The following is a 25,920-nucleotide window of genomic DNA, read 5'->3' as shown; positions in this document are numbered from 1 at the left end:
TCCTAGATTTGATGATTTTTAAGAGACCTGAATTGTTCCGATGCAATATGTTTCTATAGGGTAACTTTCAACCAGTTAGCAATGATCTTAGAGATCATTTTATACACAATGTTGCACAAGGCTATGGGTCAAGAGTCCTTGAAAGAAATCGGCCCTGAGACCTTTGCAATCAACATGATGAATGTAGAGTTTAGCTCACAAGATATGACGCAAGTTGTTCTCAACTCCTCAGCTAAAAGAAGTAATTTCGGCCCCATAATATATTCAATATATGAAACCGGAGCTTAGCATCCCTGGCAAACCCGGATAGTAAAATACCTGAAAAATATTTATAGGCCAAGAAGTTAACAACCCAAGGATCCCATAACACATCCAAACCCCCCGATTGTCTCGAAGCATCTGTAGCATAAACCCTCCACCCATGACAATTTTTTAAGAGTAAAGGCCAGGCATCATGGTCTCCTGCAAAAGAATGATAAAAGGATGATGGAATTTAATAAAATATTCCAGGCATTGTCGTTTAACGGAGCTTCCTAGACCGGGAATATTCAGTGACAAGATTTTCATATCGAAAGTTTACTGACGAGCTTGAGATCTCTAAGATCTTGAGTGGGTGAATTCACACGAGAAGATGGGAAGGTAGGATTTGACCCCTCCAAAAATTTAAAGAGACACCTGTAGGAGCAACCCCCAAATACCATCTACTTTATGCTTCACTCGCCGCTTCTTTATAACAGTAAAATTTAGTCGAGAGTGGGGGCTCACAGTCACCCCATCTGATGGCGGCACTTTCGAGTGGATGGTAAGAGGCTCCAAATCAAGTGTCGGGTTTAATTTCAAAAGTTCAATATCACGCCCCATCGAATTAGTAGGCGGCTGATGTCCACTAATGGAACCAAATTGAAGCATCAGAGTGGGTGGATACACTGAAGGAGAGCAATACCCTTCCCGGAAATAAGTGTCGTCGACCCCCAAATGACCAGCGAAATCCCTATCAGCATGACTAGCACCCAATGAGGAGAGGGTGGCGAAAATAGAAGATACTCTGGAATTATCGATGCGGATCACAGGAATAATACAATATGTAGAATGGATATCATCCATCACCATAAAGTTGAGGGTAGATAAAAGGATGGCTTTGGATATTTGCCAATATACACCTTTTGTTTTTCAATGCCAAACACAAGCTCGATATTTGGGTTGCATTGCCTTGAACAAATTCAAGCGACTAATTTATTAAACTATCGATGCAAACAAATTAAAAAAATTCCCAAATTTTTTGAATCTAAAACTAAATCGTCTTTGGAATTACTTCCAGTTATATTTCAATGTTTTCTTTGTTGTATTTTAGTTGACTGGGATACTCATCTCTCATCTGAGAGACACGGGTTCAACTCCAACCAAGATAATTTATTTTGCAAATGTTTTTACAATATTAAAAAGAGATGTTCCTTTTAAAGGCTCTTACAGCAAGGCAAACACTTAATCCAACGCTTTTGCAGTGATCGATAACTCTTCTTTATTAAATTGTTCGGGGAAATGGGAGTATTTTTTCCTCTGTCTTCTTCACGTATTCTTGTAGCAAATAGTTGGATGGTGATGATGTCCATGTGCGATTAAGGAGATGTTTATTGATTGTGTTGGATACAAATCCTACTAGGAGGAACTTTGAATGACCATGTTCATTGTTTACTTCATCGTTTTTTGTTGTCAATGTGTTGTATCCCTTAAAATACGTTGTCTTTTGAAGGTTAATCTGATCTTTTCCGTGTCACTGAGTGTGCACTTACATTTCACCCCTAAAAGAATATTGTCAGAATCTTAGTCTCAAGCTTGAACGTTGTTCTTTGAGAGTTCCATGTGAGTGATAAAGATTGAAGGGGTCTTTTGCCTCTCATAGTCCACCGATTTTATCTTCCCCTTTGGCGCGTTTTCCTTGAGTCCACGGGGATTTGGATGCACCAAGTCATTTGGAGATGGATTCCTTTTTGTCACGGCCCCACGCTGTGATGCCTTATGATCACTGTGGGCGACGTGCGCCACCGGTGATATTTCGTCGCAGTTGTACAACTACTCTAACCCAGACTGCACCTAACTTCTCATTCACTTCAACAATTAGCCAATTTTTCGTTCAAGTGTTATTATATTCAAATATTTCATTCAACAATTATACAATTATGCGATACTCTAACTTCAGTACAAGCAACGGAATAACACTCATTAACAGTCTGCGATATCGTAAAGAACAATATGAACACAAGTATTTGCGACAGGAGGGGGCAACTCCCAAAACACTTCTCCCCTTTACTCTTAAACTTGAAATAATATTTACAGTGGAGATAGAAAGGGACCAGCCGTGTCCAAACTCATGCGCTGCCCAAGTACAAAGAGTGGCAGTGGTTGGCCCAACCCAACTCACTAGTGAAAAGTGCCAAGTTTCGCAACCAGGGTGTGTCCTACCCGAGGTGTGCACCTTTCCCAACAGAAACCCCAAAACTGGAGTCCCAAAACAGCCCAGAAAACCAACCCTCAGCCCTGCCCAGAAACCAGCTCGCTTGGGCAAGCTCTCCTCCTTCTGCGACGTGCCTTAGCTACGTTTTCAAATTCTACGATGTAAGCCCCGCGGTTCTGCGATATCAGACCCCTTACATTTCTGCGATATCGCTGACTTTGTCCTTTATGCGATTAGCTTTTGTGATATTACTTATCTTGTGCGAACTTGGTTGCTACCTCCTCCAAGTGTCGAGCTCCTCATCTTATAGATGCTCTAGTCGCTTGATTTTACGTGGGCCGATGCCCCTTCTCCTCTTGAGTCGGCCCTTCATCTTGTGCGGGCGTGCCCCTGGGCCGACCTGCTCATGGGTGTGCTGACGCACCCCACCGTAGGAGCTTCGCCTACCGCGCTGCCCATGCTACCACCTCTGGCCACTTCTGTGTCGCACACTCCACATTGCGTTGCCTGCTCGCTCGCATGTCACGCACCTGCTCGCTATGTCTCGGTCGCACTTCCGCTACGCCTTGCACCGTCGCGGCGCCCGGGCGCCACACCTTGTGTGCGGGCGCGCTCATGGGTACGGGTCCATCGAGTTAGGTTGCCGCTACGTTGTGATGTGCGTGTTCTCCCTTGCACGCTCTCCACTGTGGGCGGGCACTCTTCTTCATGTGCCCTTCGATATACCACGTCGTGTGGGTTGGCGTCCCCTCGTGTCATGCCCGCTACATCTCTCTCGGTGCCCAGCGTTCGTGTGTGCGCGCCTAGGGCGTGCGCCCCTCAACTCGTGCACACTGCCCCTTGTGTCGACCTGGGCGCCTCTCCTCCATGTGGGCGCGCTCATCGCACTTGGGCACTGTCATCGTACCTCCAAGTCGGTTTTTCGCCATCAAGTGAGAACAACCCATCAGGGGCGCCCGTTGGCCTTGGTGCCAGCTCGGGGTCCTGACACTTTGCCATACGCGAAAGGAATATGAGCGGTCAAGTTGTTGATTACAGGTGGTGGGTGGTTGTGATTTGTTTTAGGGCCAAACTCTATTTTACCCCAATGCCAGAACTTCTCGCTAATTTAACATATTAATATGAATGGAATAGAATGTCGATAGTGGAGGAAGATATAGATCGAATCCTCCCCGAGCTCTCCTCCCGGTCAGCCCTCCTCCGGTCGCGGCCAAGTCGCGGGTAAATTTGATAGGCCAGACGTCGTCCTTGAAGGAAATCCAGCCATAGGAGGACACGACGGTGGAGGTTGATGAGCAGACATTGGCCGTCATCATCAATGGAGAGTAGGAGGGTCCCACTGGGGGACAACGATCTAAATCGCATTCTTGGTGTTCTCGTAGGGGAGCGCCGCAGTCTCCGGATTCTCGAGATCCACAATAGAGATGCGGTTGCCCATGGGCGTCGGACGCTATTTCACAGGATCGCATTTCCGCCCCTGTATGGGGCATCGACCAACTTCTTAACCTGCAATTCATGCCTCTCTCTCTCTCTCTCTCAGGTAAACCAATCACAATGGGATTTTGTAGGGCTCTCTGAACCGAAAGCTTGCTTCATTAGGGTTTTGTAAAAATGGTTAGCAACACATTTTATAAACAACGCAGATGTGAAAATTACTCACGAGCAGAGTTTTGAAAGTGTTGTACATTGCACACGAACTTAAACTTTGACTAGGCTTCTGTGCGAGAGAGCTTAAACTTTGACGAGTGTTTTGTGTGAGTGAAGCACCGAATAGATTAAGTGTTATAACCCAAGAACTGACTTAATAAGTGTATAGCTTTAATTCTTCTGCTAATTTAGTTTATGTGAGTATTAGTTTAGTTTGTAACAGTGAATTATATATATATTCATTGCAACGAAATTAGACCTTGATATACCTTCCGTGAATAGCCAAAATCAAATCATGATATACTCTCCACAAGTAGTTAATATAAATGTGTAAGTGGATTAATCTTTCAAAACCATTAATAAATTTGTTTTATGTTAACTTTGTAGTAAACTCATTATGCTTTCTCAAAGACAACTAAACACGCTATATTGTATCATAATCAACAATTACAACATGATCAATACGTTAACGCGGTGGGTGATTAAATATGGAAAGGCCAACATAACAATAGGTTGTTGATTAAATTTGACTAAGTTAAGACACATCCTGGTGAATTTGACTTCAAGGAATGGGTAAGCAATGATCTCCATTGATTATGTCCAATGGCATTAAACATCACATTGAAGGATTTTTAAATAGTGTAATTTTTTCCTTTATATTAATATATAAATTATTATTATGTTACGATAACATCCACCACAAGTTTAAGATAACATGGAAAGGGAAAAAATAAAAATAAAAATCTTTAGTGATTCTTTCCCATATAATTAATTATTTTGGATATTATATATATGAAGTTTCATATTTTTGATTGTGGATGATATTTAGTTAATTTTATTTATATATAAAAAGCGATAAAGTTCATATTTGTACTTTCTAGATAATTTTAATTATAACATCCATCTGAATTCCACGGCGAGGCATCAAATCTCGCAAACCTCTTATAGGGTGAAAAGAGATTGGCATCAAATGTGGCAAACCTCTTTTAAGGTGAAAAGAGATTTGATCCCTCAAATCGAAAAGTAAAATAGATCTAGGGAGGTGAAGATAGTGAGAATATTGAAAATATAAGTCTCATATTAAAGAGTGTTGGCATTATGATTCAAGTGTTGTCCTTGATGGCAACTCACTCAGAGGTTGGTACAGGTGCTCAGAGACTGGTACAGGTGATGACAACTTAACTAATGAACAGATCTCAGTACAGCAGGACAAGAAAGAGATATACGCAGGTTCAGCAAGGCGAATCAGCGTGTACACGCAGGTTGGCTTCAGCAAAAGCGCGTGTATGTGGAAACGTACCTTTGGTCCATGGCGGTTAGTCCTTGGAAGTTGTGCCTATGGTTTCGGACCATTGTGTCTCGACGGGCGTGTCGATCCCTAGTATTGAAGTTGATGGTATTGTGTTACTATGGTTTTGGCTCTTGGCATTGAGCAAGGCCTAAGGCTATATAAGGAAAAGATCACTAGGCCAAAGTGTGCAAGTGTGAGAGAGTGTATGAGTGATGAAGATCTGAGGAAGTGTGTGATCCAAGTGCTGGTTATGGGTTGGTGATCTGAACCAAGGTTTCACCCATGTGGAGGATGATGAATGATGGAACGAGATCTCAAGGCTTGGAATGATTATCTTCATATGGTTTGACTGTGGATAGATCAGATCTACTGACGCATGTTTATTATTATGATCTGGGTATGTTTTGATGTCTGATATAGCTGCAGAGCTATAAGTTAGAATTTGCAGATCTGTACGCGGGTTGGCTTTGGTAAAAGAGCGTATACACGCAGGTTAGGTTCATCCAAGTAGCGTATACAATGTGAAGTATGATATTTGAAGATGGAGTTGGATCTGGTTGTTGTTATGTTGTCTGGTTGTTGTTGACAGGGTTACAGTGATTCAGAATTGGGTGTTTCAGTGATTGATGATGCAGGTTGTACTACAATGATGATTGTCTTATGGATCTAGTATGAAAATGTATGAAACATGGTCCCGGGAAGATCGTAGGACGGCACCTACGTACTGGTAAACATATCAGCCAGTACAAGAGCCAAAGGGGGTTGTAGCTCCCTTCCAGGAGCAGCTGGAAAACGAGTGAAGGTTGTAGCCTTCTGTAGGGTTGGCACCTACGTACTAGTAAATGGATCGGCTAGTACAAAAGCTATGAGGGTTGTAGCCCTCTGCAGGTTGCAGCCTGCGTACTGGTAAATGACTGCACCAGTGCATTGTAAAAGAAGTTTCTTATTAAAGAAGAAAGAGACGAATTGCAGCAGGTGGTTTTCACCCACATTGGGTTTCCACCTTATATCATGGTGTTCATGTGTGTGGCTCTTGTGTGATGTTCTGTTCTGTTATTCTGCACCTGTTTACTGTTAATATGCTTAATAATGATCTGATGCATTTACTGAAGATTAAGATAACTGAATTATAAGATCTCTTGATATACGCGGGTTTCATTAGACACAGTAGCGTGTACACGCGGGTTCACTTAATTGAAGTAGCGTATATGTTTCTGAGTATGAAATAGAAAAGTTTGATTGATCTGATAATACTGATTCACCCCCCCTCTCAGTATTATTTCCAACAATTGGTATCGGAGCAGGTCCTTCAGAGAAGCTTGATCGCTTGAAGGAGATTCGTAGAACAATGGGGAAGAAAGCACGTCAGAAGAAGAAGACAGCTCAAAAGAACAATGACAACCTGTCGTTGTGTGGAAGCAAGTATTCAGATCCAGAAGCACCTCAGATTGAAGATGGACAAGCAAATGAAGCGTCAGATCAAATCATAGATCAACAAGATCTACCTAGCAAAAGGGAGAATGCCCTCAAAGAAGAAATCATCAGATTAGAAGAACAGTTGGAATGTGCCTTCAAAGTTCGAGAAATGCTGCTAGCACTGAATAAAGAGCAAGAAAACGAGATCCTCAAACTAAGGCATCAGTTGGATGAAGAAAGGAAAGTTGGAGAGACCTTGAAGAAGCAATGTCTTGAAAAAGAAGAACAACATCAAGTTGAGGTAAATATCTTGAAAAGCAAATTAGAAGAAAAGGATAAGCTTTTACGATTTCAAGATAGCTCTAAAGTCTTGGATGATATTCTTAGTAGTCAAAGATCTCCTGCTATCAAGACTGGTCTTGGTTTTCATGAATATGTTGAAGGTGAATCTAGTTCACAAGGTGAGGCAAGAAACTCTAATGAGAAATCTGAAATGCCCAAAAAGGAACAACCAAGGAAAGAAATTCCTCAAGGAAGATTCTCTACTCCTAACTATGGACGTGATAGACGATTATTTCCTCCACTGAATAATGTTGAATGTTATGTGTGTCATAATCTTGGACATGTTGCAGCCATATGTAGAAGAAGACGGTTTCAAGACCATCATGCAGAAAGATCATCACATTCAAGATACTTTAATGGATATTGCTTTTCTTGCAATATGTTTGGCCACAAAGCTGCTGATTGCTACAAGAGGAATATGAAACATGTAAGATACTATGCATGTAACAAGTTTGGACATAAAGCAAGAGATTGCAGGAACAAAGCTCATGATAAGAAGAAATCATCAACATGCGTGAAGATATGGAAGAAGAAGGAAGTTCAGTCAGAAAGATGTGGCACAGCACAGGGTACTCAGCACAGCACAGACATAACAGACTCAGGGGGAGCTGAAGGTATAGAACTTCAGTGTTCTGATTCTCATACGCAAGTTTCATGAAGACAAGTCGCGTATATACGCGAGTTACAGGCTGCAAAGTCGCGTATATGGAGAAAGGGCAGCAGAACAGACCCAGGTTCAGTCATGGTTGGCTCAGGCTCAGGGGGAGCAGAACAGACTCAGGAAATGGTTCAGACATGGTTGGCTCACACTCAGGGGGAGAATATTCTTCGAATAATGCATTGTTGGCATTATGGTTAGAAGGTGTTGATAAAGTCTATGAAGCTAAATGATACATCTTACTGTTTAGGAATGGTATTGCAGGCTGATCATGATGCTGTTGGTGGCTTTCATAAGTCTTGGTCTAGATATTTCATCACTATGTCATGTATCTCTTTTATGATGTCAAGGTCATGTAACGGCCTATGTTGGTTTCCCCACTATGCCTGGGATGAATGATGAAATGTTCATGTATTATCATGTATCTTCACATGGTTAGGTGAATGAGTCAATATTGGGATATCCCCACTAGGTTGGGTGATGAATGTATGTTGAGTCTTTTGGTGATAGGAATGTCTTCTATGATGTATAAGTCTTTGTTCTTTTTGTAGAACATCTTTTACAGATCTTGCCTACAGTCAAGGGGAACATGAACAGCACAATTCAACAAGAGCAGGATGGATAGATTGGTACACTTTGGCATACACAAAGGGGGAGCACATTTGGAGATTTCAGCATGTACTCAGGGGGAGTATGGACAGCAGTATGGACAGCAGAAGGTATACCAAGGAAGAGAATATCTTGGTCCACCCTTTGCCCTTGATGTCAAAGGGGGAGAGTGACTTGGTGTGGTGGTTGCCATCAAGTCCAAAGGGGGAGATTGTTGGCATTATGATTCAAGTGTTGTCCTTGATGGCAACTCACTCAGAGGTTGGTACAGGTGCTCAGAGACTGGTACAGGTGATGACAACTTAACTAATGAACAGATCTCAGTACAGCAGGACAAGAAAGAGATATACGCAGGTTCAGCAAGGCGAATCAGCGTGTACACGCAGGTTGGCTTCAGCAAAAGCGCGTGTATGTGGAAACGTACCTTTGGTCCATGGCGGTTAGTCCTTGGAAGTTGTGCCTATGGTTTCGGACCATTGTGTCTCGACGGGCGTGTCGATCCCTAGTATTGAAGTTGATGGTATTGTGTTACTATGGTTTTGGCTCTTGGCATTGAGCAAGGCCTAAGGCTATATAAGGAAAAGATCACTAGGCCAAAGTGTGCAAGTGTGAGAGAGTGTATGAGTGATGAAGATCTGAGGAAGTGTGTGATCCAAGTGCTGGTTATGGGTTGGTGATCTGAACCAAGGTTTCACCCATGTGGAGGATGATGAATGATGGAACGAGATCTCAAGGCTTGGAATGATTATCTTCATATGGTTTGACTGTGGATAGATCAGATCTACTGACGCATGTTTATTATTATGATCTGGGTATGTTTTGATGTCTGATATAGCTGCAGAGCTATAAGTTAGAATTTGCAGATCTGTACGCGGGTTGGCTTTGGTAAAAGAGCGTATACACGCAGGTTAGGTTCATCCAAGTAGCGTATACAATGTGAAGTATGATATTTGAAGATGGAGTTGGATCTGGTTGTTGTTATGTTGTCTGGTTGTTGTTGACAGGGTTACAGTGATTCAGAATTGGGTGTTTCAGTGATTGATGATGCAGGTTGTACTACAATGATGATTGTCTTATGGATCTAGTATGAAAATGTATGAAACATGGTCCCGGGAAGATCGTAGGACGGCACCTACGTACTGGTAAACATATCAGCCAGTACAAGAGCCAAAGGGGGTTGTAGCTCCCTTCCAGGAGCAGCTGGAAAACGAGTGAAGGTTGTAGCCTTCTGTAGGGTTGGCACCTACGTACTAGTAAATGGATCGGCTAGTACAAAAGCTATGAGGGTTGTAGCCCTCTGCAGGTTGCAGCCTGCGTACTGGTAAATGACTGCACCAGTGCATTGTAAAAGAAGTTTCTTATTAAAGAAGAAAGAGACGAATTGCAGCAGGTGGTTTTCACCCACATTGGGTTTCCACCTTATATCATGGTGTTCATGTGTGTGGCTCTTGTGTGATGTTCTGTTCTGTTATTCTGCACCTGTTTACTGTTAATATGCTTAATAATGATCTGATGCATTTACTGAAGATTAAGATAACTGAATTATAAGATCTCTTGATATACGCGGGTTTCATTAGACACAGTAGCGTGTACACGCGGGTTCACTTAATTGAAGTAGCGTATATGTTTCTGAGTATGAAATAGAAAAGTTTGATTGATCTGATAATACTGATTCACCCCCCCTCTCAGTATTATTTCCAACAAAGAGCATGTCTACTTAAATGGTAAGGGGTATCAGAGGAAATAGAAATGAGTTATCCCACATGCATGGATGAGTGGGATAGAGGAGAAGGGGAGTAATAGAAAATGAACGGAAAGAGAAGGGGAAAAGCATACCTTTCTCGGCCTTTTGGCTAAGATCAAGTGTAGTATCTGTTCTTATCAGTTTAATATCTGATACGTGGTTCATAGAACCACATGATATTAAATGTATTTTTCTAGGGGGAGGTCCTCTTACAATAGCTTGCTATTGGGGCTCTCTGGCGTCGCTTGTGCGTTGCACTACAGCACCAGCCTGGCGCACCCTACCAAGACAAGACCAAATAGTTTGTTAGGATTGAATGAACAACTTGTACTTACCGTGAATGAAATGAAATTTTGTCTTCTATATTCTATTCGGTTGATTAGCCGCGCATTGACTTGATCAGATATCGTGTTGTTTACCGCGCCCAAGTCCAGCAGGTATTATGGTGGTGTATAACTGTCGCTCATTTTGGGTATTTTCCAGTTCTTCCCCGTTTGCAGCTTTTCGAACTTCGCCGTCAACCCAGCAACAGTCTGTAGAGCCTTTGATGGTCCAGCTATCTATCTCAATTCCACAGTGCTCAAGCGTATGGTCCAGCTATCTATCTTCTCAATTCCATAGTGCTCAAGCGTATGGTCCAGCTATCTATCTCAATTCCATAGTGCTCCAGCTATCTCAATTCCATAGTGTGCTCAATCGCATGGTCCAGCTATCTATCTCAATTCCATAGTGCTCCAGCTATCTCAATTCCATAGTGTGCTCAATCGCATGGTCCGGCTATCTCAATTCCATAGTGCTCAGTCGTCCTAAGTCCAATATGTTCGATCTACAGGCTCAATTCTTGAACTGTTGTTCTTTGAAGAACGCAGTAAAAAGCTTTGAAGGTGGATATATACCACTGATTAGTTTTATCAACTCCCTAAGCTTTTAACGCACTTTCTCAATGTTGTGCCCTGCATGGAAGCGTTTTCCGATCTGAATTTGGTTTATATATATGGCTTGCCTACTTTGCAAAAGGGATGTCGTGTATATTCCAATGTCACTAACAGCATGAGCAGTCGTGTATATTCCAATGTCACTAACAGCATGAGCAGCAGTCTGGGAAACGTTGAAAATTTAATTTTGAAATGTGACAATGTGGGTGAGTACATTTCTAGAGGGTTCAGGGATTTTTTTTCATTGTCAATGAGATGATGTTGCGAAGAGGGCAGAACAGTCAATGAGATGATGTTGCGAAGAGGGCAGAACAGTCAATGAGATGATGTAGGGCAGAATAGGGATTGATTTCTTAGGGAGAGTGCAGGGTGCGTGCTCAAAAATATATATACAGGATTGCTGAACTCATTTTGGGCAAAAGAATGTGAAGTTCACTTTGATTGGTAAAGATTTAGATGCTCTGTGCTCTGACTCTATTTGGTGCAGCAAGGGTGATTGGACAAAGACCGCCCCTGCCTACAGAGCATCACGCACAGTTCAGTTCAGTTCACTGGGAAGTTGGGTGGGACACAAACTCAAGCATGTGCATGTGCTCAAGGAATAATAATAGAAAGAAATAAACACAACGGGTTTTCCTTTTTATTTTATTAGTTATCCTGGTAATGGAATTTACAGTGCTTGCACTTGCAACCTCCAATGGCTGTTGCTGTTACAACAGTAACAATTAAAACCACAGCACCACCAAGTCCTTTTTTTCTCGCAACTTACCCATAGGTCTGAGTCTCGGTCGCACTCACATTCACTGTTCAGAACAGCTGTCAATGGCTCCCTTTAAAACTAGGAAAATCTATGGTTACCCTGTTTCTGCATTCTCTCCTCTCCACAGATATAGGATTGCTGGACTCGTTTTGGGCAAAGGCAGATGACACTTTGAACAACATCATCCAAACCCGATGGGCAAATAGGAATGAGAATTTGCAACTTTGGTCTTGGGCCCCTTCTTTCAAGGTAACAAGAATCAATTGTGACATTGGAATGCATGAAATATTGCTGAGCCAAACGTTTGCAAAACTGTTCTCTGCTCTTCCACTGTTCTGTTAGCCCGTTGTTTCACTCGAACCACGTTGGCTCAAAAAATAGATATAACATATATTTCACGCTGTAAAAACCCGAAATCCAATTACTATATGTCCAGTTGTGAAAGTCTCCATTCTAAATTCGATTTCGATCTTGATGGTTCTTCAAGAGGTTGCCCTAGCAATGCAGCTTTTGAGTTTGTAATGAGGAATCGCATGGAAGAACCAGCCTATGTTGCTGTAGGGAATATAGTCTAACCTGCCAAGGATTATGTCGACGTTGTGGCATCCAAGAAGGAACGGAAGCGTCCATAAATTTATTTGAATGTGGAAGCATAAACCTGAAAGGGGACTCAAAACTCAACCGTGAGCAATTAAGGAATCGAAAATCTTCCATGGACCATTGGAGGTTGGAGTCCATTGTCGCCTTCCCTCATAGCCAATTTGAAACTCAAACAGGTAAGGAGCAGGAAGGACGGGTGCAAGAAGATATCCAGATTTGGAGCATCCTCCAGGGGGATACGAAAAACACAAAAATCAACAACTCCACATCGAGAATCATGCATAGAGAGCATCATATAGGAATAACGAAAAACACAAAAATCAACAACTCCACATCGAGAATCATGCATAGAGAGCATCATATAGGAATAATGTGGGAGGATCAAGGAACTTTAATGATGGCAATTCAAGCCATCAATCCACCTTGTCACAAAATGAATCCATCCATCATGGCACTTGAAGAACATCTGCATGTGAGAGGTGTGGAAACCCCTTGATCAAATTAATCATCATTGGACAACGAAATCTAGAGCGAATCCAAGTACAATGGATGATCCTATCTAGGTTTCTTTAGTGCACTAGTAGAAGATTGCTACCATGGAGGATCCTATCTAGGTTTCTTTAGTGCACTAGTAGAAGATTGAGTCTTCCTCCCTGTTTGACCCAGGTTTTTGTGATTGCTATCATGGAGGACCCTATCTAGGTTTATTGTAAATGATCCAGTCTTCCTCTTCCTCCAGGGATCCGCTACACCCGTTTGGCCCTCGGAAGCATCCCTTCCTTATTCCTACTTGAGATAGAAATTTATTATTTGCTGCCAACAAACAGAGCGCTGCTACTCCTAGCCACAGTTGTGGGAGCTACACCTCCTTCTTGGGCTACACCTCCTTCTTGGGCTTGTCATTTGACGACACCCAATCTTGATCTTGATCGGTTTGTTAGGTCTCCTTCCTTTGCCGGGGGTATTGTCATTTTTCTTTGGCTTTCCAGCCAATTCTGTATTATCTATCCACTTCTAACAAATCATTTTTCTCTTTCCGAGTTGGATACTGATGATTTTGATTTCAAAGATATAGAGCATTGCTCCAACACTTTCCATTTTAGTTTTTTAACCTGAAATGTTAAGCCCTCCCCTTCCAAAATTGTCAAGTGGTCTTTGACATTCTTCCCATTTTCACCCGGCATCGCGGCTGCCTTGACATGTTTTTGTTGGTGAGCTCGAAACATGCCCTATGTTTGGTGAATTGACTTGACATGCGTTGGTTGGCGAGCCCAAAACATGCCTTCATGTTCGGTGAATTGCCCCGACAAGTGTTGCTCCTCGAGCTCGAAACACGCCTTCTATGTTTGGTGAACCGACTTGACGTTTGTTGGTCGCTGAGCTCGAAACATGCCTTCGTGTTCGGTGAATTGACTTGACATGCGTCGGCCGCTGAGCTCGAAACATGCCTTCTTGTTTGGTGAATTCACTCGACGTGTGTCTGTCGCGGAGCTCATGTGAATTGCCTCGACCCGTGTCGATTGTCGAGCTCATGTGAATTGACTCGACATGTGTTGGCTGTTGAGCTCATGTGAATTGACTTGACGTGTGTCAGTTACCAAGCTCATGTGAACTGACTCGACGTGTGTCGAGCTCGAAAACAAACACCTTCATGTTTGGCGAATTGAAAAGTAATTGGACAGGATTAAACATCCTCCACATAGTGTCATCCAAAAATTTCTCTCAAAAGTAATTGACTTGACATGCGTTGGTTGCTACCGAGCTCGAAACATGCCATCACGTTTGGTGAATTGAAAATAAATTTAGGGGATAGGGTAGGAATATATTCTTGTATTTTTATTTTTCAAGGTCCCCTCATTCAGCGCGCAACCTCCATTTGCAAGACCGACGGTCTGGCCTATCATTTGAGAAACCTCTGGGCCTGGAAGAAGGCAAGCCCCTTGAAAACGAAGGGTCTCTTTTCGAATTCTCGCGATGATTGATGCCAACTTGCTATTTGTTATTCTTTTCTAGATCCCCTCATTCGGCATTGTGCCTCCATTTGCAACACTGTTGGCTTGTCCGTTGAGAGGAGTGATGCCAACTTGTTGTTTAGTACATTTTCTAAGATCCCCTCATTCAGCGTGGTGCCTCCATTTGCAACACTGGCAGCTTGTCGGTCGAGAGCCCTCGGGGCCCTGGAAGGAGGTTATTGAGACCCCGCGGGGCCCGGAAGAAGGTAACCTCTTGGAAACGAAGGGTCCCTTTTCGAATTCTAGCGATGAGCGATGCTAACTTGCTTTTAAGAGGGAGCATCTTTAGGGTCCAAAAGGTTGATCATTATGCTTGAATCGCCAATGACGATGAACGTCCTCACTCTATCTGCGTACAACGATAACAATCCATGAAGTAGAGCACACGCCTCTGCCGGGTTGTTTTTTGTTGTCCCTGGGCCCCACTCATAAGTCAATTTCCCCCTCCCCGCCGAGAACAAGAACAGAGAAATATAGGAACTTGAGAATGTAGGGATAGTAGCATGGAGGAACGGTTCCAAGAGGCTATGATCACAAGGAGTCCTCTACGGCGAATGGTAACAACAACGGAAACCCTCTCGAATGCTACAATTAAACTCAAGCTCACTTCTAACATGACAACGACAGGGGACATGGCGACCAAGGATTTAACCTCCAATGCCGTTGGGGGAAGAGGTCAAGTGTTTTCAACTCGCAAAGCCTAGACCATAGAGTGCCATATAGCCATAGTGATGAAATTGCCCCCCGCCCCCTAGGTCATGGGTTTAGGGAGTGGTAAATTCAGAACTCCCCAATACAAACTAGTGAAGCTAGGCGGGATTGAAAACCTCTGGTGCATGATAAAAAAGGAAAAGACATGTTTAAGTGAACAACATATTCAAATAGAGATAGGTGAAACCCCTGATACGATAAAAGGATGGTTTTATTAATGCCCCCACAAATGACCCAAAGCTAGGCCAATGGGGGTGTGGAAACCCGGAAAGGTCCTCTCATTCAAGTCATCCACTAAATTAGAGTTGCTTACAGCGAAAGAAAAAAAAAACCTGCAAGGATAAATGTATACCCACATATTGACAAAAGTCCTAGACGTGGGAATATTTTGATGGACCCTGTCAAGGAGAGCCACCAAAGTTGGGGCAGCAAGGATTTCATATTTGGAGCAAGTTTCAGAGAAGCATTCAGAGAGGCTACAAATAAGTGGGCAACGCTGATCTCTCTTTGATTGCTGATAGGGCTGGCAACAGGAAAAAGGAGTCCGCAAATTCAAATTCGAAGATAGCCATTGACCAGAGTAATAGTAAAGTAAATCTCCAAAATTTGACCCTTTCCCCAATCTTGGAAAGCTCTTAATAGTAAAGTAAATCTCCAAAATTTGACCCTTTCCCCAATCTTGGAAAGCTCTTAATAGTAAAGTAAATCTCCAAAATTTGACCCTTTCCCCAATCTTGAAAAGCTCTTAATAGTAAAGTAATTCTCCAAAATTTGACCCTTTCCCCAATCTTGAAAAGCTCTTAATAGTAAAGTAAATCTCCAAAATTTGACCCTTTCCCAATCTTGGAAAGCTCTTAATAGTAAAATAAATCTCCAAAATTTGACCCTTTCCCCAATCTTGGAAAGCTCTTAATAGTAAAGTTAATCTCCAAAATTTGACCCTTTCCCCAATCTCGGAAACCTCTTTCCAATGAGTTGAGAGAGAATTTCAATAAAGTTTCTTTTCAACACGTTTGTAGAGTCAGGAGGAAGAAGCAGAGTCCCAACTCTCGGCCACTGTCAGATGCTTAAATGATTAACACCCAATGAGGAGGCTAGCCCCAGCAAACTGCAGGACAGATGCTGATAAATCTGCGCTGTTTCATTATTTTGTCTTTTCCACAGGGAAGATCTGGATCCAAGCTTTTGTTAGGAGAGCGAGCGTGTATGACAATTCTTTTTTATGTATGCAGTAATTGGGCTTTATAGCCTTCCCCCCTTTTTTCCTTTTTCGGTCAGGCTTTGATATTGACAAAGATCTTTTCCTCAAATGCTCAGGCTCATTGCAGCATTGTATATTCAAATTTCTCTCTTCATATAGTAAATATATACCATTTATATTCAGATTTCTATTTGAAATAGTAAATATACCATTTTTTTTTGTTTCTTTCCCTTGAAAAAGGAAAAGCAGCACAAACTCAGTGTCCCCTTAGTACGACACAACAAACACATCATGGATATCCAACTACAAGAAAGAAAGAAACGTTTGCCATATACAGTGAAAACGTTTGACAAATATAATTTCCACTGCTACTGCTGGGACATGAACCAAACCAGGATCGATCTCTCTCTCTCTCAGGTGAGAGCCGAAAAAGTAGACTTTATAAACCGGAATAAAAGGTTCAGTTGAGCGTGAGGTGTATGGAGTAATATTGAAGACAAGCTTGTAATTTAGGAAATTGGAGTTGTGGACAGTCAATCTATCAATGGCGTGTGTGGTGTGGGGTTTATTATATATGTTGGAACACCAATATCAACCTGTGAAAGGGATGGCGTCTGCTGCAAACAAACAGTAACAAGAAGATTAGCACCAATATCAATCTGTGAAAGGAATAGCATCTGAACAACAAACAAAACAGTAACAAGAAGATTAGCACCACCAATATCAATCTGTGAAAGGGAATGGCAGCTGCAAACAAACAGTAACAAGAAGACTAGCACCAATATCAATCTGTGAAAGGGAATGGCATCTGCAAACAAACAGGAACAAGAAGATTAGAACCCAAAATACCAATCTGTGCAAACAAACAGGAACAAGAAGATTAGAACCCAAAATACCAATCTGTGCAAACAAACAGGAACAAGAAGATCAGAACCCAAAATACCAATCTGTGCAAACAAACAGGAACAAGAAGATTAGAACCCAAAATACCAATCTGTGAAAGGAATGGCATCTCAACAGCAAACAGTAACAAGAAGATTAGCACGGAATTACGTAGCATCCCCCTCTCCTCTCGCCTCGCAGCAGCAGAGCACTCCGCACGTCTCTCAACTATGTATGTAATCATGAAGTAAGACCTCCGCCTCTCCTCTAGCCTCGCAGCAGCAGAGCACTCAGCTCGTCTCTCAACTATGTATGTAATCATGAAGTAAGACCTCCGGTAATTTATTCAGCTGGATTTACACATAGTTTGATTTAAAGCAGTTGCTGCTGCTAAATAATTTAACTGGAATTACAAGGTGTTAGATTTAAAGAAGCTCCCGTAGTTGCGGTTAATTTAGTTTGATTTTAATTTAACTGGAATTACAGAGTGTTAGATTTAAAGAAGCTCCCGTAGTTTGCAGTTAATTTTGTTTGATTTTAATTTTTGTGTGGAGGCCGCGCGAACGCGAGCCTCCGCTGCCACAAATTATGACGTGCACTCTCCTCGATGGGAGATGCTACGTAAACCCCCCTCCCAAGTGCAATGGAAGTGGTCTTCCTAGGCCATCGACCTTCTTGATCATCGATTGACCCCGCCCAGGTAAGTATGTTTTGAACATTTCCATCTTACCCCTCTATATCCTATCCTTTCCTTCCGTGCATCCCCGCTTTGAATGTGGGATATATATATATATATATCCACCATACAATAATGTCTTAATCCACAATTAAAAAATACACACTCAATTGCTTAATTTCATCCTTATTAATATTCACACTCAATTGCTTAATTTCATCCTTATTATTATTGGTGGTGTTGAATGCAGAATTTCATCCTTATTCTTATTGCTCTTGTTGATAATTTCATCTTTATATTTTTCTTCACGCTCAATTTGCTAATTTCATCTTTATATTATTCTTCTCGTTGATCATATTCACGCCCAATTTGTTAATTCCATCCTTACATCATTCTTGTTGTTGTTGATCATATTCACTCACAATTCGTTAATTCCATCCTGATATCATTCTTGTTGTCGTTGATCATATTCACTCACAATTAGTTAACGCTTCTATTGTTCTTCTTGTTGATCATATTCACGCCCAATTGGTTAATTCCATCCTTATATCATTCTTGTTGCTGATGATGATATTCACTCACAATTCCTTAATTTCATCCTTACATTATTCTTGCTGTTGATATTCACCCTCAATTTGTTAATTCCATCCTTATTATTCTTTTTGTTGTTCATCTCCATTAGTGAAAGTGGGCAGGTAACATGGTGCACTCTTAATTCGTTAATTTCATCCCTGTTATTATCACCGTTGTTGATACCCGTTAGTGAAAGTGGGTAGGTAACATGGCCTTCATTGAGGTTCAAACCTTGCTCGATGCTTGTTCTTACCATTGTGGATATGCGTCCATGTACGGAATAATTGTTGCGGCTACGTGTAAGATATTGTCGGTAACTTTGGAATGATGTTGTCGAGTAGGCCTTTTCGGCTTTAAAAACAAGTGCCTTTTGTATGGAACGATGTTGTCGAGTGGGCCTTTTCAGCTTTAAAGGAAGCCATGTGCAATGCACCCACTTTACTAGTGCCCAATTGCGTTTGGAATGTGGTGCATTAGGTAGGGGTGTGGGCGCTATGTTGATGCAATTGACAAAAACGTGGGCAAGTCCACCCATGAGAAAAGGGATGATGGCCATCTTTCGCGTAGTCGAGACTTGACACCCATATCTTATATGGAGTTGCTTCCAAATCGAGATCATCGTCATAGTTTGAAGTATTTTCTCGACGATAGGTTACCATCCCTGGAGAAACACAGATGGGTCACTAAGATGCATCGGTATGATTATGAGATCATATACAACAAAGGCAACGAGGCATCTGCTTTATTGCAGAAATATGAGGAGAAAGGATCTCTCTTTGCCTTATCCTTACAGTACTTGATTGCCTCGTCAACGCTTGTCAAGAATGGCTCGATATTGACATGGCGGTTCAATTCACCCAAGTGCTTTAGGAGAATCCCAATCCCCCTGAGGGCTACATGCGGCAACAAGATACCTTGAAGCATAGAGCGTGCATTCTTTTGATTCAAAATTGTGCTTTAAAACAATGCCCGTCTCAGAGGAGTTATGTTCATCTCCCACCACGGGCACTTTGGCTTTCAGCGTGCCTACAAATCGACTACGCGCTCTTCCTTGCGGGAAGGCTTGAAAACACACATCTAGGATTTTGTACCTACATCTGGTGCTTGTTAAAGGAACAAGGGTGAGATGGTGAAGAAGTGTCGCCACCACTAGCAACATCAACCACCATCAGGACCGACATTTCCATGGAATTCACAGTGGACCTTCTGAAAACAGACAACCCATATGTCACCATGGTGTTCTTCGACCACGTTTGCAAATGTGCTCACTTTTGTACCCTATCAGACCCATTTACACCTTCTGTGGTTACTCATGTTTCCGTTGACCCAATGTTTAAGTTGCATGCCATCACACTTTCCATTGCATTGAATCGAGATCCCGCACTCACCAACAATTTCAAGTAGGATTCGTTTAAACATTAGGGTACTCAATTGAAAGTGAGCACTGGTCGTCATCCCCAAATTGATAGCCAGATAGAGGTGGTCAATAAGTGTGTGGAAACTTGTTTGCGATGCTTTGCCTCGAAAGGGCAACACCAATGAGAATGATGGCCACCCCTTACAGAGTTGTGGCGTAATACCTCTCATCACGGTGCTACCTAAATGACGCCATGTGTTGCTGCCTATGGCCAAAAACTCCTAGCAGTGGCTTCCTATTTACCACGCACACCCTAGCTACAAAAAGTTGACTTCGCGCTTCACACCAAAGAAGCCATTCTTCGCACGCTACAGGACAATTTGGTTTTAGCTCAAAATGGAATGAAGCGGCGAGATGACTAACATCGCTCGAAGAATGCGAATGGGTGTTTCTATTTGGATGAGGCAATTAGCCCTGATGTCTTTGACAATATAAGTTCCAAGTCTAGTGATTTCCAATTTTCTCATCTTACCCTTAGTTTTACTGCCATATATTGGTACAAGGTCTCCATTCTTGAATTGCTGCTCATTTCTTATATTTGATCATGGCGAGATTTCGGTGCGTCTTTTGTTTTTATACGCATTGTAATGCATGTTGTGAAGTCGTAATATCTATTGGTCTATCTTCCATAGGCACCATCATGTCAAGTTTAAGCACGCATGTATTTTTTGTTGTCGGAGGCATCGAGTCCCACTGCTTTTTGTCCTCGCATAATTTGAAATGGGATATGACATGTTTGTTCTTGTGGCTTTTCCCATATGCTCTTAAGCATCTCAAGTCTTTGTCATCCTATTTATCCCTGCTGATGTTTAAAATTTTGGTCGGCCTCTTCATCGAAATCTCGTTGGAAGACGCTGCTACTCCTTTGGCCTAAGGGTGACAAAGAGAGCTCTTTATATGTTGAATGATGAATTCTTGCATTAATATCTTAATGGTATTAATTAAAAGTGGGTCCCTTCGTTATGCACCTGTACTACTAGTGTAACCCCCTATTGTTATTTGTACAACCCCATTATTGTATTGATGTACCCATGCAGTCCCCATATTGTTACTAATGTGCCCCATAGAAGCCCACTATTGTTATTGTTGTGCCCTTACATTATTATTGTTATGTCGGCTCCGATTATATTATGACCCCTTAGACTCCTATATATAGAAAGGAGGTCTTGTCATTTGTATCATCCAAGAATTGTTCATTTGTGTAATGTAAAGGAGGTTTCCCCCTCGAAGAGGCTGAATTCCAAGGCATTTATCTCTCTTTTCTATCCTTTTGTGCGATGGTTTCATAACACCCTTGATAACATATTATTAACTAGCACTTGCACCATATGTTGCAAAGGAAACGCCGTAAGGCAATAGATAGAATATAACACTAATTAATGCTTCTTTGGCAACTCTTGAAAGACAAAAAAATATCAAGAAAAGGCAAGGACTGTGATATAATGAAATCTCATTGCTTCCTTGGGCCTTAGAAATCACGAATCTTATTTTGTAGAGAACAAATCATGATTCCTGTGTAAGGCAATAGATAACATATAACACTAACTAATGCTTGCAAGGAAATAGATAGCATATAACACTAATTACTCCTTCTTTGACAACTGTTGAAAGACCAAAAAAACAGAAAGACCATGCTATAATGAAATCTTACTGCCTCCTTGAGCCTTACAAATCATGAGTCTTATGTTGAAGAAAACAAATCATGAGTCCTTTGTTGAAGAAATAGATCTTGATTTGCTACCTAAGGTTGTTTTGGTACAATTCGTCCATATTTATTCTTGATCACTTCCTCGTGCTAGACAACGGTACAAAGAAATTTTTTTATAGTTTAAAACATGTGTGTACAAAGGACTATAACAATTTTGTAAATAAATTTTGAATTTCTCCAACAATTTGGAAAAGGAAATATATTTTTTTGTAGGGCATTATCCTACCTACAAGTCTAAGACCTTTTTGTTTTTGTTTTAGGGAACTCATTTATCTTCTTCAAACACATACAGTTTGAAACAACGACCAGAAATCTCAAATTATAAGCCAAAATTAGAACTTTGGTTGTAAATGAATGAAAAAAAACTAAGATTCCACATGCAACATAACAACAAATTGGTTTTACTCCCAAGCCAATTCGACTACCCAATTGGTGAAATTTGGTAGATTAGGACTTAAGATAGATCTATGTTTATATTTGCATATCTTCCTAAAGCCTTTAGATCTATGATTGAGCATGGTTGATTTTCATATTGAAACAATCTTTGTCACAATGAGACGTTGAAACAAGCAACTAGTCTTCTTCTTCACATTGGACCATGGTTGACCATGATTATAGACACAAGGGATTGAGACAATCCTTTTCACAATACGAGGTCGGACCATGGTTCACCATTACTGATTTTCATATTAAAATAATCTTTGTCACAATACAACGTTGGACCATGGCTAACCATGGTCGACCATGGTTAACAATAATGAACCATGGTTGACCACACTTGACCCAGTAACATGGGACCCTAAGATAAATATTATAAACCCTACAACGTTGGACCATGGCTAACCATGGTCGACCATGGTTAACAATAATGAACCATGGTTGACCACACTTGACCCAGTAATATGAGACCCTAAGATAAATATTATAAACCCTAAAATAAACACAGTTGACCATGGTTGATTTTTATATTGACACAATCTTTGTCACAATATGACGTTTGACCATGATTGGCCATGATTGATTTTCATATCGAGACAATCTTTGTGACAATGCGACCTTGGATCATGGTTGATTTCAACCATATTTCAACTGTTTTGTCTCTATAGTTAACCATGACTTCATTATGGTCACCATTGAAATGGTGGTTATGCCTATTTGTGCCCATCCACTATAGGCGTCCATGGTCAACTATGACCATGATTATTTATAATAACTAATTACTTAATTATTATAATTATAAATAAAAATAATTAATATTAATCTCAAAATATATATATATATATATATATATATTATAATGGTAATAAACTAAGATTATAAGTAAAAATCAAATTTATCAAATTTATTTTCAAAGCAACGGTAATTCCTCCTTGCCTATAGATGTTTCAAACTGAAATTTTATGCTTGTGGACATTACATTTAGAAAAAATATTATAATAAATATTGTATATATTTTTCTTAATAAATATCAATTTTTTTCAAAAATATTTTAAGTTTCTATATTACATAATAATTTGAATTATTATTATTATTATTATTATTATTTTTTGAATAAAGACTAATTCTATTACGATAAGAAAAGTATAGTACAATCAAGCTTGCATACAAGCAAAGCAGAGAAGCAAGGGAGCCGGAGGTGATAGGCTATCAACCTCGCTCCTTAGAGACAGTCAAGGAAAGGGCCATAGAAAACACTGGAATACAAAAGATAGAACTAAGCAGAGAAAGCTACCCCGAGGGGTTAGTTCCTGCCACACAGCATTTTTTTCCTTTTTTCTTGCTCACTTTGACCCACCCAGTGGAGTTTGGCTGAGCCATAACAAGTTGTAGACTATTCTGCTCAGGCGGCGGAATATCCTTATCAGAGTCTGAGGACGAAGATAAATGAGAACGTTTCTGAGAAATCTGAGGGTCAGAGGGAACCGCCGGAACGACCGAGGGAGCGGCCATCGGAATCTCATCATTCTTCATATCAGCTTCAGTTTCCTCATCATTCTGCATATCTGTTTCAGATTTCTCCTCATCCGAACTAGAGAAATCTAAATCATCCAAAGGACGGGGAGGCTCAAAGGGATTCCAACGCTTGGATTTGGGCTTGCGATTCAGATTCTTCTTTTTATCGATGAACTGGGAACATGTACTCTGGAGGTGCCCCGTTTGATGACAATGGCGGCAGCGGAAGGCTGTGTTCTCGTAATCCAAGGGCTGTGTCCAGTGGAAATCTCCAAACTTGAGATTAATCTGATCTGGCAGTCCTTTGCTGATATCTATTTCTACACACAGTCTGTCGTAGGTGTAGAGACCATTTTCCTTTCTTGAGGTGTCTGTAGCCAGGTAGCGTCCTAAAGTATTTCCAATGGCTAAGAAGACATAGAAATGCCAGAAATGAGCCGGAAGATTCGGGAGCCTGACCCAAATGGGAAGCTTGGAGATGACAGCTGTAGAAGGGTCGAAGTCTAGAAACCAAGGGGTGAGGAAAAGCCCAGCTGAACCCCAGAACCAAGGGCCTCCCGTTAAGGCCTTCTGGTAGTCTTCATTTAAGTCAAAAACCACCAAGAAGAATCCTTTTGAACATAAGAATATCTTGCATTTTTTAGTCCAAGAGGAATGGACCCATTGGTAAAGATCTGTTGTACGAGGCCAAAGCCCATTAAATCTGCATATGAGTGCTGATTCTGCAAGTATCTGGTAGCGATCTTCAATCTCAGGATGAGAAAAATTGATGGAGGGAATTTCCTCTGATTTGTCTACCAGAAACGGCTTTGGAGCGCCATTTGGCTGGGTTGCCTTCGAAGAGAACTGAGGTTGGGCAGCGTCTTTGCGAGCTGCGTCTTTGTAAGAGAAAGCAGGGGCAGAGGAGGTCTGCCCAAAGGAACCCCCTCTTAAACAGAAAGAAGCCCCAATAGAAGCGTCCTTATGAATGCTGTAAGAGGAGAGAGGAAGGGGATTCATAAGTTGCTTACCCTTATATAGCAATCTGAGGTAAGAGGAGGGGATCCCCAGCCGGCGTTCGAGATTTTGCACAAGGTCCTGCACGAGATCTGTTGCGCGAACCCATTGCATCCTTGTCTTGCCCAAAAGATTGACTTGGATCTGAAATGCCTGTGATTCTTCAGACAGATCTGGCTGGTTCAGGAGAGGAACCTTTGCAAGCATATCTGGCGAGAACGAGGAGCAGCCTCGCTGCTTGCTAACGGCAGAGATGAGATCTGGATCCATCCGGCCGCGGAAAAGGGATGAGGAGGAGACAGAGATCCATGGCTGAATCCTTGGCCTGCTGCTCTGGACTTTAAAATCAGCCCTGTTTGTCGTAGCAGAAAAGGGGCGGAGCGGATTCTTGGCATCGCTCTCATTTTCTTGCGCTGCGGGAGAAACGTCTGTGCGCCAAATCACCAGATCTGGGAAGTTTGCGGAGCAGGTCTTCGATCTATAACCAGACATGCGAGGCCATGGCCCGTGATCGAAGGCAGCACGAGTTGCTTTTACAGCCAAATCCACATCTTCTTTCTGAGCCTCTGATACGCGCGTTATCGCTTCCTCTGTTCGAGGATCGATTGTCTCAAATGTTTTTCCTGAAACTGTATCTACAAATTCTCCATTGATGAATAGCTTCGTATATTTCTCTTGCGGCAGAACTGTGTTTGAATCGGAGGAAAGGGGCGCCATATCGTTGCAGAGAAATATCTCAAAACCCTCGTCTATGTTATATCTCAGATGATGATATCAATTTGAATAATTATTATTAATGGTAATAAATTATTAAATTAACAAAAAAACAAAACAAAAAAACACATTTTTTTATTATAATAAAAATTATAATTAACAATAATAATGATTAGTATATCAACCACATTTATTAATGTGATTGTGTTAAGTTATTATATTGTTCGTTCTAATTTATTTTTTTAAATCTCATATATGTATATTACTTAATTATAAATATTTTTACTTTTATTTTTGCTGTTATTGTTTTTTCCGTGGATACTATTAATAATTCACAAATCTAGATTAATAATTTGCAAAATCAACCAAGATTTAATTATCTATGGTTATTTTAAATAAGTTATAACAAATTTCTTTAATTTTAGCAGCTTGAAAAATATAATTTATATGGCTTCCTTAATTATATTTCCATGCTTATTATAATTGGCGCTATATAATAACTACTCTAATTTGTGGATTGATACATAAATATCATTTTCCTATGAAACAGGTTAAGAATTAACCAAAAGAAAACATAAATATTTTGTTAAAATTAAATTAAATTAATTAAAATTAAATACATG

The 25,920-nt window shown here is 41.1% G+C and overlaps 1 long non-coding RNA gene and 2 other non-coding genes across 3 annotated transcripts in view; 2 read left to right on the top strand and 1 right to left on the bottom strand.

Annotated features, from left to right (window-relative positions):
- Positions 1 to 25,920, top strand: part of LOC149222502 (uncharacterized) — an 83,423-nt gene that overhangs the window by 4,973 nt on the left and 52,530 nt on the right. The window lies entirely within an intron of this gene.
- LOC149222505 (U2 spliceosomal RNA) lies at positions 10,248 to 10,443 on the top strand. The gene has a single exon (XR_016249847.1). It is a non-coding gene; the product is annotated as a U2 spliceosomal RNA (small nuclear RNA).
- Positions 17,809 to 17,968, bottom strand: LOC149222504 (U1 spliceosomal RNA). The gene has a single exon (XR_016249903.1). It is a non-coding gene; the product is annotated as a U1 spliceosomal RNA (small nuclear RNA).

The sequence above is a fragment of the Pinus tabuliformis genome, chromosome Q (assembly GCF_031772625.1).
Source record: "Pinus tabuliformis cultivar Carrire ecotype Pingquan chromosome Q, CPIR1, whole genome shotgun sequence".
Lineage (NCBI taxonomy): Eukaryota > Viridiplantae > Streptophyta > Pinopsida > Pinales > Pinaceae > Pinus > Pinus tabuliformis.
Note: the sequence above shows the minus strand (reverse complement) of the source record. Positions and strands in the feature narration are given on the sequence as shown.